Source organism: Tyto alba, unplaced genomic scaffold (genome assembly GCF_018691265.1).
Source record: "Tyto alba isolate M040663 unplaced genomic scaffold, T.alba_DEE_v4.0 Super-Scaffold_19, whole genome shotgun sequence".
Lineage (NCBI taxonomy): Eukaryota > Metazoa > Chordata > Aves > Strigiformes > Tytonidae > Tyto > Tyto alba.
The window spans coordinates 694,671-709,521 of NW_024881281.1; the positions used below are offsets into that span (position 1 = coordinate 694,671).

Consider the following 14,851-nt stretch of genomic DNA (forward strand, 5'->3'; position numbering starts at 1 on the left):
TCCGTCCCGCGGGATGTCTGCTGGTGGCTGCCCCGCGGCAGCGGGAGGTGGGGGGTCCCCGAATGCCGCGGGGGTCCCCCCTTGTAAGCGCCGCGGGAGCGGCTTCAGCACGAGCTCGTGCCTTGGTGCGGGAGCCCGGGGAGGGGCTGGCCTGCGAGGAGAAGTTGCGGTTAAGCGCACAGATTTTGCTGACTTTCAGTGGGTGTCAGGCCCTCCAGTGCCTCTTGTGCTTTCAAAAATATTAAGGACCTTGATTAACGCAATGACAACAGAGAGTGACCCAGGACTTGGTAATTGTAGGGAGCCTTGACATTGTCTTCTGAATATGTTGAGGGCAAATTATCCATGCAAGTTACTTTGATCACTGCCTCTGTTATTTGGTCTTAATCCTAACTCGATGCCTTAGGCTAGGTGATAAAATTCTCCCATTGCAAACAAATGAAATGTTTTTTCCTTCTCCCCTGAGGGTTTCAGTCATTCTTGCCGATGTGATTTCTTGGAGGTAGACTTCTGCTTCTTTCCTTCTTCCAAACGATGTACTTTTCATGGTCCTGATTCTTCTGAAGCTATTTATTTTTCCTTTGAAAGAAAGTAGAAATCAGACCTAAATGATCTGCTTGATTTTTATGTGAGGCAGCTGTGCTGGGACAGAACCCATCGTTCAGATCTGTTACCTTTTACACAACAGAGATAAATTAATTACGGGGCTTTCCCCTGACATCCAGACTCCTACCTGCAAATGTTCACATAAAAGATGAATGACAATGAGATTCTCATTACAGCTTGATGAATTAGCCTTTTCACTTCAGTTACAGCGAAGTCTACTTCATGGTCAACAGTCTTGTTTAGGCCCAGGCATTTTTTTTTTTTTTCTCTTTGAATTCAAATCAAACAGTTGCTGTCAAGCCACCTCTCTTGGTGTAATCCATTATTCTGCACTGCCCATTAGAATTTTTCACTTCTCCGGAGAATTTGCCACACTGGCTTGATAGGAAAAATGTTACTCGGCAACAGCTCCTTCCTCATTTCCCGTAGTGCAAAGCTAAGGCTGCCCTGAGAGGTGGGAGCTCTCTATAAAACAGAGAAAGGACCAGGAGACCACCGCCTCCGCAGCCCTGTGACCCCCTCAGCCGGGGTGAGGCACGCCGCCGTGCTGTCTCCGGAGACGAGCAGGGAGCCGGGGCGGGGGGGGAGGTGGCCGGTGGCCCCGAGCCCCGGCCTGTGGCCCCCGCGCTCCCCTCTGCGGGCTCGGGAGCCTTCCCGCCAGCCCGAGCCGGGGGCCTCCAGCTCCACCGAGGGAAAGGCAGGCGTTACAAAATCCTGCGCGGTTTAACGCGGCGCGTCTCCCTCCTCTTCCCAAAGTGTATTTGGGGAACACCCTTCGCTGGCTTCGGGGCCCCGTGTGTCTGTTGTGCTTCCTGGGTTTGTTCCTGCACAGTGATGCTTTCATTCTACTGCTCTCTATTTGTTTATTTTTTAAGTAGCAGAAGCTTAAAATAATATACATATTTTATTTGGCAGGTGTGGATGTTGTAAAACAAAAGCTAGAAGGGAGGGAAAACTAATTATCCTCCACTAAAACAAAGTGGGGCAGGGACTGTTGCTCGCAGTCCTCCAGGTGCTCCTGATGGAGAAGAGGGGATGTGGCTGCTGCACGCCTCCCCGTCTGGCCGGGCCGAGAGGAAAGTGCAACTTCTGTGTCTCCTCGAGGCTGGGGGGGCTGAGATTTAGCCGCAATACGTGGCACGTCATGAAGCTTTCAGCTCCAGGTGGATGTGGAGCGAAGCAGTGGGATTTCAGGGGCCAGACGGCTGTGTGTGCTCCAGGTCGTGTGCTGGGGGTCCCCCGTCCGCAGCCTGGCCCCGGCTGGTGTGACGCCCGGCCCCTCCGAAAACGGAGCGGCGGCAGCCGGGGCGTGAACATGAACCCGCCCGAAGCCGTTCACCTCACCGAACGCAGGCTTCACCCGCACAGAGGCATTACAGCACTGCAAAGACTTGAGTGATGTCCCCAGGAGCCCACTGCATGTTCCCGGGTTCGGGGGACGGTGCCCCCCCGGCTGCTCTCCCCGTCGAGGCACTGCCTCGCCCCGTTGCTCGACCCCATCCAGGGAAGCGAGGCGAGGCGACTGTGGGAGCCCTGGGAGGAGGGCCCACAGCTGCAGAGGAACCTGCGGAACCCGCGGCTGCTGTAAGGAAAAAAAGAACAGGGAGGGATCCATGATTTTACAGACCCTCTTTGCAGTACTCTGAGTTAATGACTGGGAAATGAACTTGGAAATATCTGTCGGTTCTTTCATATTGACTAGGTATACAAACACAATAATCTTGTTGACATATAATACACAGTTTAGTTAAAACTGAAATACAAATGGGCGGGAGGGAGATGTGGAGAGGATTTTACTAGGAGCGGCACATGCGTTTATTAATTTGGGACAGCTGGATATATACCCCTTGAGCCCACATGCATCTCCATTTTGTGACCCGTTCTGCTGTGAGAGGCCAAGTGGTTTTCCTGGGTTATTTGGAAAGCTATTGTCTACACAAACACAAAGTCAAAATAACCATCCCTGCCAAGTGCGATTTTACAAAGAAAGAACACTGTGTTTCTTGCTCATGATTCATGGCAGTTTATCATGTTCATTCACGTGTGTCTTTAAGTGTCAACAACTTGATCAATTTTATTGCACCTGCCTGTGTTCAGAGTATTACTAATGGCGTCTCAGATTGGTGTTTAGGGAGAGGAATAAGTAATTTATAATGACCATAAGTAAAAACATCAAAATATCGATAGAAAAATAGTAGCCATAGTGTCAAGCTGTCATTATTTATGTGACAGTATTTACTTGTACATCTTCTCTATGTATCCTAATGCTCCCCAGGCCACATCTACCTTGCTGGCTTCTCTTGGTGTTAAGAGGTTTGTGTGCGTTTGGAAGTGGTATCAGAACGAGATGCCGAGGCAGAGAGGTGGCGACGGTCACGCAGTGATTTCTGCAGGATGCAGCGCCGGTCCCGCCGTGCCGCTGCCGGGGCAGCCCCGGGAGAGGCGAGCGTCAATCCGAACCTCCCCGATACCCTCACGCAGCTTTGGGGACGTGAGGTTTTCCGGGGTTTTCCAAGACGCCTTGTCTGTCTGCTCAACCACTCCTTTTCGCTGAGGACAAGGCAAACATCTGAAAAAAATATTTTTCTGTATAATCAGTGTGCGAAGGAGGTGTGGGCAGAGGTATCAGAAATAGGGGAGCTGGGGGGAAAAGTAGCAAGTCTGGGGCCCAGCTGTAGTTCTGAGGGAAAAGAGGCTGCAATTTCATCACCCGTTCGTCCTCTCCCGAGGCCCTCGGAAGCACCGGCACAGCCGGCGCCCGCTCCGCGCTGCCCGGGGGTGACGGCCTGGACGAGGCCTCCCGCGTTCCACCGGGGCCGCGGTGCTTTGTCCGTCTGTCCGTCAGCCCCGGCGGCGCGGTGGCCCTGCCGGGTCTGGCGGGGGCGGGGGGAACCCCGGCGTTTGGCTGTAGAGCAGAGCAGCCGCTGGGAAGCGGGGGGTCGCGCCCCGCCGCGGGGCTGTCCCGGCCCTGCGGCCCCGTGGATTCACCTCCCGCGGCACCTGCCACCTTCCAGCCCGCCGGCAGTTCTTAGAGCCCCTGCAGGGAGTACAGGTGGGGAGAAAAACGTGTTCAGGCCTTTGCAAGGTGCGGCAAACGATTCTCCTCACGTACAGTGACTGCACGAGACACAAAGTCCCCGTGTGCGCCGTTTAACCGGCGGCCCCGGTGCTGCCGCCGCTGCTTGTGGAATCGCTCCGGCGCTGCTGGTGCTGCTCACAGCGACGCCTCTGTCTGTGCAATCGTTATATTAAAGCAAGGCCGACATGGTGATTGTCATAAGTGACTTCCATGGAAGACAGCTAACACTGTCTATCAACCGAGGAGGAAATTGCTTTGATACCATTATTTTCTCTAACAGAGGCATGCCTACAACGCAGCGTCACCAAAGTTTTAGGTAGTTGTTCGTGGTCGTATTAAAAAGCAAAGGCCTTCTGCAACTCACCTGAAAGCACAAGCCATTTCCATCCTAACAACCCGGAGTGCAATTACTGCGCAATGATCCGGGGTGGGAGGGGAGGAGGGTGGCAGCTCTCTTCCCCCCGTCTCCCGCCCCGGGAGGGGGATCTCGCCCGAGCGGGGGTGCCGCGGCGGGACCCTCCTGTGCGCCGGCGCTCCTGGGGACCTGGCCGGGGCTCGCGCAGGGCCCCCCCAAACCCGGCCCTCCTGCCTTCTCTCCGACTGAACCCGCCTGCACGGCGCCTCTCCAGGGGCTCCTTTGGAAACATCTCTGTGTTCGGGATTTCATTCTGATCTGTTTCAAGCTATTTTGTTGCCTTTAAAATGTTGCTTTGTTATTCCTTTCAGAAAATTGCTGTAATTCTTCACTTTAGAGGTCTGCAGACAATGAAACATGGGGATAGAAGGATGGGAAAGTCATTTATACTGAGCAATCAAATGGTTTTGACTTTTAACTTCTCTTAAAAAGCGCTTGTAAAATGATCGTCCTCCTCAAACAGTCACTATTAAACATAGTTGCTGAAGAAGTGCATAATTATACATTTGACCAGGCTGTAAGGCATGGCTTTTCAGGGCCCTGCGATCTGGGTCATGCTCGCAGGGTGGCTCAGTGCCCAGGAGAATGCCAAGCTTTCAAAATGTCTAAGCCTGCTTTTTTTTTTTTTTTTTTTTTTTTTTTTAAATCTGGTTTCAGAAATGGTGCTCATAAAGTACCAGGAGGGAGCCAGTAATGAATAAACTAATCTGGGAAATGATGTGTGTTCTAATCCCCTGTGCCAGAGGCCTGGCGGCACGTCCCCCCTGGCATTCGGAGGGACCCTCGCTTGTGTTTGAGGCACCGGATCGGCCCCTCTCGCCGTCGGCGCTGGCGCGGGTGCCGCTCTGCAGGGACGGGCGCAGACGAGTTTGCCGGGGACGTTTTGCCGGGCTCCGGTTCCCAGGGCTGGCTCTCCGGCGAGATTCCTGCCCGCTAGCCCAGCAGTTCCTCGAGGAGTTTGCTCGGAGCCCCGCACACGAGCTCTGCGTCCCGGCCCGTCGCGGCTGCTCCAGAGCGCTCTCCCCCGCCAGAGCCCTTCGGGGACAATCCCTGCAGCCAGCGGCCAGAACAGGAGAATCCGGCGGGGATTTTGTCTGCTCTGCCAGCCAGCTCTTCAAGGAAAACTCCGATCTCTCCAACTGTGAAATAAAAACGAGCAAAGTATCACTGAGCCATATGGACACAGAGCAGCGTAACACCATGATGTAAAGCCCTCCCTGCTGTCTCTGGTGACAATTATCAACGCAGCTTAGAGCAAAGCTGAGACTTCTAATGCCCGAAGCATGATGCACTCCTTTGACCTTGTAAATTATTTTTATTGCTGCTTTGGCGAGCTGTCTCCTTTGCAGGTTGCTGGGCTGTAAGCGCATGCGACAGAAAAGGTGGGGGCAGCTAATCCCAAAGGTACACAGCGTTCTTCCGCGGCACGTGGGAACACTGGTGCTTTGAAATCTCCTTCTTCTGACGTAGGTTAAACTTGGAACTGCAAGTGGTACCACAGAAATTCCTCCGGCCACTTGTTCTAACAGAAATGGTACAAATGTCTGTGTTTATGGCTTTGCATGGTACTGGCGTTTCTGCTGCCTGAGCTTCTCAGTGGGATTCTTTCAGGGTATCCGGGATGGACGGGGTATTCCCGTGTGTGAGCAGAAGGCTGGGCTGGAGCGGGAGGGTGGGAGCACTACTGCTGAAGGTTAAACTTTTGGAACAGTATTATGCTTAGGTCAAGAAAGATGTTCTTTGTGTACGTTAAAGCCAAGGGCAACCCTAATCAGCAGAACATGTAGATAACCTTTGAGCAAGAACATCCTGGAGCCATTAGACCTTGAAGGGGGTACATTGCCAGCTTGGCAAGCAAACTCAAGGTCCTTGTATCCTTAGCTGAACTACCCTCATTATAATACTAAAAATCATGCCTACAGGTCAAAAAACCCTTGCCCAGGCGAAGACCCTTCTCCTGAGCATGTGTAGTAGTAGAAGTGTCAGCAGTATTAAAATTGTGTGTAAATGACTACCCAATCACTGTAGAGAGGATGGCCTTGGAGCATTACCAACCCTGCAAGTTTTGTCTGCAAATACAGCACGGAAAGCCTCGTGTGGGGTGCCACCGAGCACCCAGGCTTGTGCAGCCCTGAAATAAACAGGCAGCGTCTCTCCCGAGGTGGGAGAATGGCCGTGTCGCGACGAACCGGGCAGTCGGAGCCCGCGCCGTGGCACGGGCGCTGCCGGGGCGGCGGAAGCCAGCCGGACGCTTCGTGGAAGGTTGCTTAGCCCCCAGGCTCCTACGCTTCTTTATTTCCTCTTAAATGGATGTTTTCCCCCAAGACGATCTTTTTAAAGCGGTTCTAACAGGTTTCCAATTACTTTTCATCACATTAGTCTTCCTTTCTAAAAATTTCTCTCTGAACACTGAGTCCATTTTGAGAACTTGGGAGTTTTTTCCCTCTTGTTCTATTTTTGTAAGATGAGTGTGTTCAGTAAAGAGCTTTCCCAAACCTCTCTCCGCTAAGAAAACCCCAGCGAATTGGTCAAAAATAGGACCAGCCTCTTCTGCTCTAATAGCAAGGTGCTTTTACCTGCTCCCAGTTTGTGATTTGGAAACTTGCTCCTGTAACAGGAAACTTGAATGTTCTGGGTTAGGAAAATATTTAAATACATGAACCTCAGATGTAGTGAGAAGTGCCTCATCTTGGGGAGCTACTTAACCTGTGCCTATGCTGAACTGTATTCCAGACTACATTTAAGCAGGTTTTCTGAAACCAAGGCTAACAGATCAGATATGGTCCATTTAAATCAATGAAGTTCTTTTCATCAGCATTACTAGTCCCTGGATCTTCTGTAGCTGTAGGGGTGAGTTAACTGGTATTACGTTTGGGTATCAGTCAGGCTGTGAAGTAGGATAATAACCATTACATTCCACTGTTTTAAGCCCTGAGAGGAGCTAAGGGTAAAACACATTACTGAATATCCATTAAATTTGGGAAACTTCAAGTGAAAAAGTGTACCATAGAATCAATAACGAACATTTAAGATTGAAGAGCGAACCTTATCGTTATCAGCTCTCTCCTTCCCATCAACTGGAGAGCAAGAACTAATGTCAGAGAGATTATTTTCACTACCTGATTGTTCTGAGATTGTTTTGGAAAAGTCCATTAATAATGACTTCCCACGCTGCGCGCCTTTTCCCATTTCCTCGCCAGCTGGAAGGGCGGGAGGTCGGGGTGGTGAGGCAGTTCCAGGAGGGCCAGGCGAGGGAAAGGGATTTGCAGCAGGAGAGCAAAGCGAGGCATCCTGGCACTGCTGCTGCTCTCGCACCAGAAAGGCCTCAGTGTCTCTGCAGGAAATACCGAAGGCGCCTCTGCCTCGGGCGCAGCGGGGGGAAGCGCCTCGGAGCGGCACTGGCATCCCGGGCGAGGCAGGCTGACGCGACTGGCAGAAGCGGTCGAGTGCTGCTTTGCGTGAAAAGAAAGGTCAATGTTATCAATCGTATGGTGGAGCAGCCAAAATGCTTGTAACCGTCAAGGATTTTCATCAAAGTAACGCCTTTCCATCGATGGTACTGGAGTGCGGAGGAATTTTGGTTACTTACACTTAAACTCTTTGTTATCTAAAATAATAATAGCAATCATAATTTTCTTAACAGAGTGTTTTCAAAAGCAGTTTTTGACATTTATCAAAACTGGAAGTTTTTACTGAAATATAAATTACTTAAGAAGATTGTTTACTTCAAAAAGCATATAAAATATTTTAAATATATCAAAATTATAATTTACATCTGTTATTTAGATTATTCTCGAATGTGACAAAATCAAATGCAGAATGGCATCATAAACAGAGTGAGGCTGTCTGCCCCTCTCCTCCCTTTTTTTTTTTAATTCGATGGTGTTCTGCTGTATAGTCCTCTGCAATCTGAATTTGGAAATGCCTAGGTTTTGAGAAGCTGAGGGGCCAGGACCAAGACCAAGGAGAAGGAAAACTAAATTCCTTGAAGTGAAGCCACCAAGACTTGGAAAGCATTTTGTCTTCCCTCCCAAAGATTATAAACGTAATAAAATTGGTGAATATTTGTTTAGTCTAGCATATTTATCTTGTCTATATTTGGGGCTCTGTTGTGCTTGTTTATTTGCAAGCCCTGGAGAATTGAGATTTAGTGGCACCAGTGTTAATTAGAAGTCAATTTTGGTAATTGCTCAAGAAGTGCTTGTATTCCCATCCAGACATGGAATGAAATCAGCACCATGTCACTCCGACAGCCAGTCTCAATGAAGTAGTCACTATTCTCATGCAGAATATACAAAATAATTCCCTAGAGTGCAATGTAAGAAAAAAAAAAATAAAAAAAAAAGAAAGGAAAAAAAGAAAGAAAAAATAAGAAAGAAAAAAAAAAGAAATAATTAAAAAGAAAGAAAAAAAAAGAAATTGTCATTTGCCGTTGGACTTGACAGAAATTGAAAAATGAGCTGAACTTCAGAAACATCTTGTTGTACTCAGTGTGAAAGTCTCGCCTGCCTGGAGAGCGGTAGGCACCGGCGCAGGGTGGCGGCCGCACCGAGCCCCCGGCCCGGGCTGCTCGCCCCCGGCCCCGCGTCCTCCAGGTGAGTCACTGGCTGAACGACGCTGCTTCTCCTCTGGGTCCGTACCCTGAAATACCTTCTGAAGCCTATTATATGGTTAATAACGGCAAAGCTTGTGATTTCACTGTTTGATATAATTTTATTCAATAAAGCTGCCTCATTGCATAAAGGTCTTGGTATTTAATATTTAATAGCATAAATCCCACATGAGTCCTAGGCAGGGGATGAAAATTACATTTTAAATTAATGTGCGCTCACAGCCTGCTCTTGTTTCTTTCTGCATTCAAAGGCCAACAGCCGTTTTCCAGCACGGTGCCAGCTTCCAGAGCCGGCGTCCCTACCACCCTCCCTCGAAATGGGGACTTAGCGCCGGGCGGCGGGTGGTGGCGGCTGCTGGCGCGCCGGGGCGGCCGGGCAGCGCGGCGCTGGCGGTGCCGGCGATGCGAGGCAAGGCGCCGGCCCAGCTCCCGCGCCCGCGGGCGGGCCGTGCGGGACCCCGCGCACCCCGGTGTCGCGGGGTGGCTGCCCTCCCCGGGACGGGGAGCGGCCAGCCCTGCGGCACACCGCCCCGCTGAGCCGGAGAACGCTAACCGTACCGCGAAGGGAGCGAAACGTCGCAAGAGGCCCGTGGCTGCAGCCGCGGGGGGCTGGGGAGCCCCTGGGACTGTGGCTTTGGAGGAACGTGGTCCAGCTCTTCAGCAAATCTTCAGCTATTACGGGCATTGCAATGTAGGGACTTTGGTGGAGATGTTCCGCTTGCTCTGTTTAGGGGGACGGGTCAAACATCAGCATTAGAAGCGTGCCGTTTTTCTGAAAATGTGGCTCAACATGTTTTGTTCTTCTGTGTGGGTGAAGGCAGTTGCTTCCAGCGGGGAGCCCTGCGTGCCACGGCCGTTTCCACACGGACGCCTGGGATTCGCACAGCCTTGTATCGCTCCTGCGTGCCAGCAGCGAGCGACAAGGGACGCCCGGAGCTGCGTCCGTGGCGAGGGCCCGGCACAGCACCGGCACGGCGAGGGCACAGAGCTGGCACGGCACCGGCACGGCGAGGGCACAGAGCTGGCACGGCACCGGCATGGTGAGGGCATGGCAAGGGCACAGAGCTGGCACAGCACCGGCACGGCGAGGGCACGGAGCCGGCACAGCACCGGCACAGCAAGGGCACAGCACCGGCACGGCGAGGGCACAGAGCCGGCACAGCACCGGCACGGCGAGGGCACGGAGCTGGCACAGCACCGTCACAGCGAGGGCACAGAGCTGGCACAGCACCTGCACAGCAAGGGCACAGCACCGGCACGGCGAGGGCACAGAGTTGGCACGGCACCGGCATGGTGAGGGCATGGCGAGGGCACGGAGCCGGCACGGCACCAGCACAGCAAGGGCACAGAGATGGCACGGCACCGGCACGGCGAGGGCACAGCGAGGGCACGGAGCCGGCACGGCACCAGCACAGCAAGGGCACAGAGATGGCACGGCACCGGCACGGCGAGGGCACAGCGAGGGCACGGAGCCGGCACAGCACTGGCACGGCGAGGGCACAGAGCTGGCACGGCACCGGCATGGTGAGGGCATGGCAAGGGCACAGAGCTGGCACAGCACCGGCACGGCGAGGGCACGGAGCCGGCACGGAGCCGGCACGGCGAGGGCACGGAGCTGGCACAGCGCCGGCATGGCGAGGGCACGGAGCTGGCACAGCACCGGCACGGCGAGGGCACAGAGCTGGCACAGCACCGGCACAGCAAGGGCACAGCACCGGCACGGCGAGGGCACAGAGCCGGCACAGCACCGGCACGGCGAGGGCACGGAGCTGGCACAGCACCGGCACGGCGAGGGCACAGAGCTGGCACGGCACCGGCATGGTGAGGGCATGGCGAGGGCACGGAGCCGGCACGGCACCAGCACAGCAAGGGCACAGAGATGGCACGGCACCGGCACGGCGAGGGCACAGCGAGGGCACGGAGCCGGCACGGATCCGGCACGGTGCGGCGAGGGCACAGAGCAGCAGCAGCAGTCCTCGGGCAGCGCGTATCTCATGTCCCGGCCATAGCCAACAGGTCGTGGGCTCTTACCGAGACAGCAGTGGTGCATTGCCACGCTGGGTTTTCAGAGCGTCGTCAGCATTCATCAGATTTGGCCAGATTTTCAAAGGATTTCAGCATGCAGCGCATACCTGGTATTTCATGTTCTTTTACAGATTTGTCTATTTATATCGCTGCTTTCATGGGAGCTGAACTCAGCAGCTGCTCCTTATGTCTGACCCCAGACAGTTACTCATCAAAGCATGCTATACACTTACAAATTAAACAAATGCTATTTTAAAGCCCAGTCTGGCAAACACTCAGCAGACAGTTTGGTACTTACCACTAGGATTATCCTAAGTGCCTTCGAGATCCCTTCCTGTGTAAGCTTTATTTATATATTGTGAATAGCTGTCTGCATCCAGGCCAGGCAGAATTTCTCCTCTTAGTCTTGGTGGCAGGGAGGAGAGGCAGGGGCAACTTCTCTTCCCGTGCTGCTTTGAAAGCCTGAAGTTCTCTAAAAAGGAAGGTCAGACAAAGCATTTCTTCACATTAATTCCTTTGAGTGGCATTTAGACTTAACCAGCTGTGTTACAGACTTTTATATCAACAGCGGAGTCAGTGCTGGGAAGTTTTGCTCTCGTATGGTTTGTGGCTCCAGCGCTACGGAGACCCTTTAAGAGCACAGGAGCAGCTGAGGAGAATTGCCTTGGTGTACTCCGGGGCCACTCTCTGCTGTAATTCTGCCGTCCCCTCCAGCAGTGGGGAATTAACCGTGCGGCACGCCGGCTCTCCGCGCCGCCGGGTTTGCTGGCCGGTTACAGCCCCGGTCGGCTCGTGCAGACCCGGGGAAAGGCAAGGGGATGCGACGGCGGGCGAGCAAAGCTCTGCGGCAGCGAGGGCCCCCCTGCACCCGTCCCAAACCCCTCCGGAGCGGGGGGCCCCGGGCCTGGGGGGCCCTTCCCGGGCAAGTCGCGGTGAGGCAGGAGGCTGGAGCCGTGGCTGCAGGATATCGACCTGGCCAACACTTTGTGAAACCAAGTGAGGATCATTTCTTTACTTTCTCACTGATGGGTTTTAGCACAGATTCTTTCCTTTTTGTTTCCGCTGGGGTAAGGTTTGAGATGGAAATCTGCACCTAAATTTTTTGTTCTTGAGACATAGCAGCCAAAAATACATTCAATTTCTTACACAGTTATAGACCCACACCACGGCTAGCAATAGGCATTGTCCCTGAGATGTAATTTCCTATAGCCTCAGTGGAATTGATACATAAATAATATATGTACACATATATAACATTTCAGATTATGTAATTCCACCATCTGCTGCTTTAAATAAACAGTGCTCTTATTCCACCTCTGCTTCTTTACATAATGGTGTCCCCTATCCAAGTCATTAATTATGTGCAACGTGGGGCAGCTGAGGAGGCAGGGAGCGTACTTTGTGCTCTCCTCTAACAAAATACTCCTTCCTCCTAGTAAGGTAGAGGTGGAGAACTTGCAGAGCAGGAACACCATCTATTGTAACATTGCCCATTGGTTTCCTACTTACTGTCTTTGTTCTTACATATGCAAACCAGGCAGATTGTGTTTACTTTGATAAGCAACTTTACTGCAGGATCAAGTAGAAAGGGAAGATTGGCAGGAAAGGAGCAAATCTTCCTTAAACAAAAATGCCTGCAATAATTAGCAAATGTGGCAAGAAAGAGTTGATAAACAAGTAAAAGGTGAGAAGTGAAAGGTAAGCTTCAGGGCAATTCATTAAGATGGTAAATGAAAAGCAAACCAACATTCCTGCAAGTATTTAGCAGATGGGAGGGTATTCTGGGAGGATGGCATTTGTTCAAGCAGTGAGTAGAAGCTAGAAACACATGGATTCAGGACACAGTTTTAAAGGAATCTTTGGTTTATTTTTTTGAAACAAGCCATGAGGAAGGCAGGGCAGTGTTTACGTTTTCTTTGCCTGAATTTGTATTTCTGCTGTTTAGGGAGCCTGGGAAAATAAAAGCCTGCTTTTCAAAATTGGAGACCCAGCTCTGCTTCTCAATTACAGGTGCCGATAGGGTGATTTAATGAGCCTGCAGTGCAGCACAGGTGCAGCTGATGTGGTCTGGGATCTGATGTGTATCCTGCTGTGGATCTGAGCCCCCCTGCCAGTGCATCCTTCTGGGGGTTCCTCCCACGGGCCCTCGGCCCCGAAGGCAGCCAGGTGCTCACGCCGTGGCTTGGGCTCCTTGCGTGGCAGAGGAAGAGCCAGGCTCGGCTCGGGTGGGCTCGTCACCCCGGGGGTGGGTGCAGAGGGGCAGGGAGGTGACTCGCCCTCAGCCTCTGTCCACGCGGGTCCTGAGTTTCTGCAGCTGGCTGAGCCCACGTGAGAGATTTGGGTAACTGCAACTGAAAACTGGCTTCTCTCTGGATGCAGGGGCTCTGCTTCATGGTGGGGGGGTGGGAGGGGGTGGGCTGGGCTGGCACCATTTACAGCGCTTCTGAAGACTCAGCTCTGGGCTGTCTCCAGAGCTTTCTTGCTCCTAACCCCAGGAGGAGACTTGCTTTAATGACTATGTTATCGCTCCAGCTTATATTCTTTTAAAGACTGAAACATACTTGACTCCCTGGGGTGGACTGCTTTATAATAGCTATTATTCGGGGTTTCTGGGGGGGGGAGTGGGGGTAAAGGGGTTGGAAGTGCTCCACAGAGGCAGGACTGCCTTCCATATGTTCAATTCTTGGTTGTTTTATTTTTGATTAGAAGCAAGGGACTGATATATGTTATGAGGAAGTGATGAGTTACCTGGCATGTCTGGAGCACTGGGGATTTTCTCACATCAGGATGATGGTGATTGATTTTTTTTTTTTTTTTTTTTTTTAAACCTGCAGCAGAGGAGTTTCTTGACGCTTGATTGCAGCTGACAAGTAAGCTGTGGAACCAGCTCACTGGTGAGTGTGACAGGCCTTCCTCTCTCCTTTCCCCACTAAATTTTAGACTTTAATGGCTTGCTGAAGACATGCTGTCGAGATGATGGAGATGGTGAGGTTATTAAATGAGGACGTCTTCTACTTGCTAAATTGCTTTAATCTCACAGGAGGCTGTATTAGCTCATATTGGCCACCCATTTGTAGGGTTTAGAGGAGAAAGCAAAGAAACAAAGAGCATGGAGGGGAACTTTAAAAATGCATCATTGTTTTCCTGAAAAGCTGTGGCAGAGCCCGGGAAGGAAGGTGGGAATCGCACCTCGCTTTGCCCGCGCTGCTGGCACAGTGCTGGTCAGAGAGGAGGCAGGAGGTGGATTTAATTGATCCCAGCACACGCTGGTTCCAGAGGATTGTTAGTAGCTTTGGTGTGTGTGTGGCACGACACATCTGGTGTCTTATCCCTTGCTGGCCATGGAATGATGAAGAAGTTATTCTGTGTCAGGCTGCTTTCTCCTGTACTCTTTTATGTGGGCTTACATCCTGCACCAAGGGAGAAGAGGGCTGCAGCATGGGGGCTGGAATTTGGATCCTAAACTTGAGTATGTGTTTCTCTGGAAAGTAGGTTGCAGTTGCAATTTATACAAAATTGTTCTTTTCAAAAAGAAATGATGGAACTGGTTTGGACGAATTACAGAGTCGTTCAAATATCTTTGGTGTGATACCGTGACTTGAAATCCCATGTACTCCATTTGTTATCAGCTGGGGAGGTAGAAGGGGAAGGAGGCAGAAAATATCAAAAGGAGCAGAAATTAGGTAGGAAGGCACTGAAAAAGGAGTGAAGCAAAACAGGAGAAGGGGAGAGATCTGTGTGAGGAGCAACCAAGATGGTAAATGCAGCTGTCCTCAGATAACATTCATTGTGAATGGGAAGGCGTACACCTACATTCCCAAAATGAGGTAGGAAGTAGTCTGTGAGCTATTGGTGGTTTGTTACGTTTATTAGGTGCTTGCTGAATTAAGTTATCCTGTTGGATGTCACCGCACAAAGGATTGTAGTAAGAGATGTAATTTGCTTGTAAACATGTAAGGCACGATTGCAGTGCTAGCGTGTAGAAAAGGCGTGCTGGAAGAGAGAAACTTCTTCTGTCACCAGGCAAGAGTTGCTTTGCAGACCATTCACTTAGGGATGGTCACTGCTCCTGAGATCTGTCTGCATTTTGTAAGGTAAATGCTTTCTTGTGAGT

At 51.7% G+C, this 14,851-nt stretch overlaps 1 long non-coding RNA gene across 1 annotated transcript in view; it reads left to right on the forward strand.

The window, feature by feature from the left end:
- LOC122153330 overlaps positions 1-13,631 on the forward strand; it is a 109,030-nt gene extending 95,399 nt beyond the window's left edge. Inside the window, exons 3-4 of the long non-coding RNA XR_006165197.1 lie at positions 12,748-12,903; positions 13,572-13,631. This is a non-coding gene — a long non-coding RNA (uncharacterized LOC122153330). The remainder of the gene's footprint in view (positions 1-12,747; positions 12,904-13,571) is intronic.
- Positions 13,632-14,851: the final 1,220 nt, after the last annotated feature.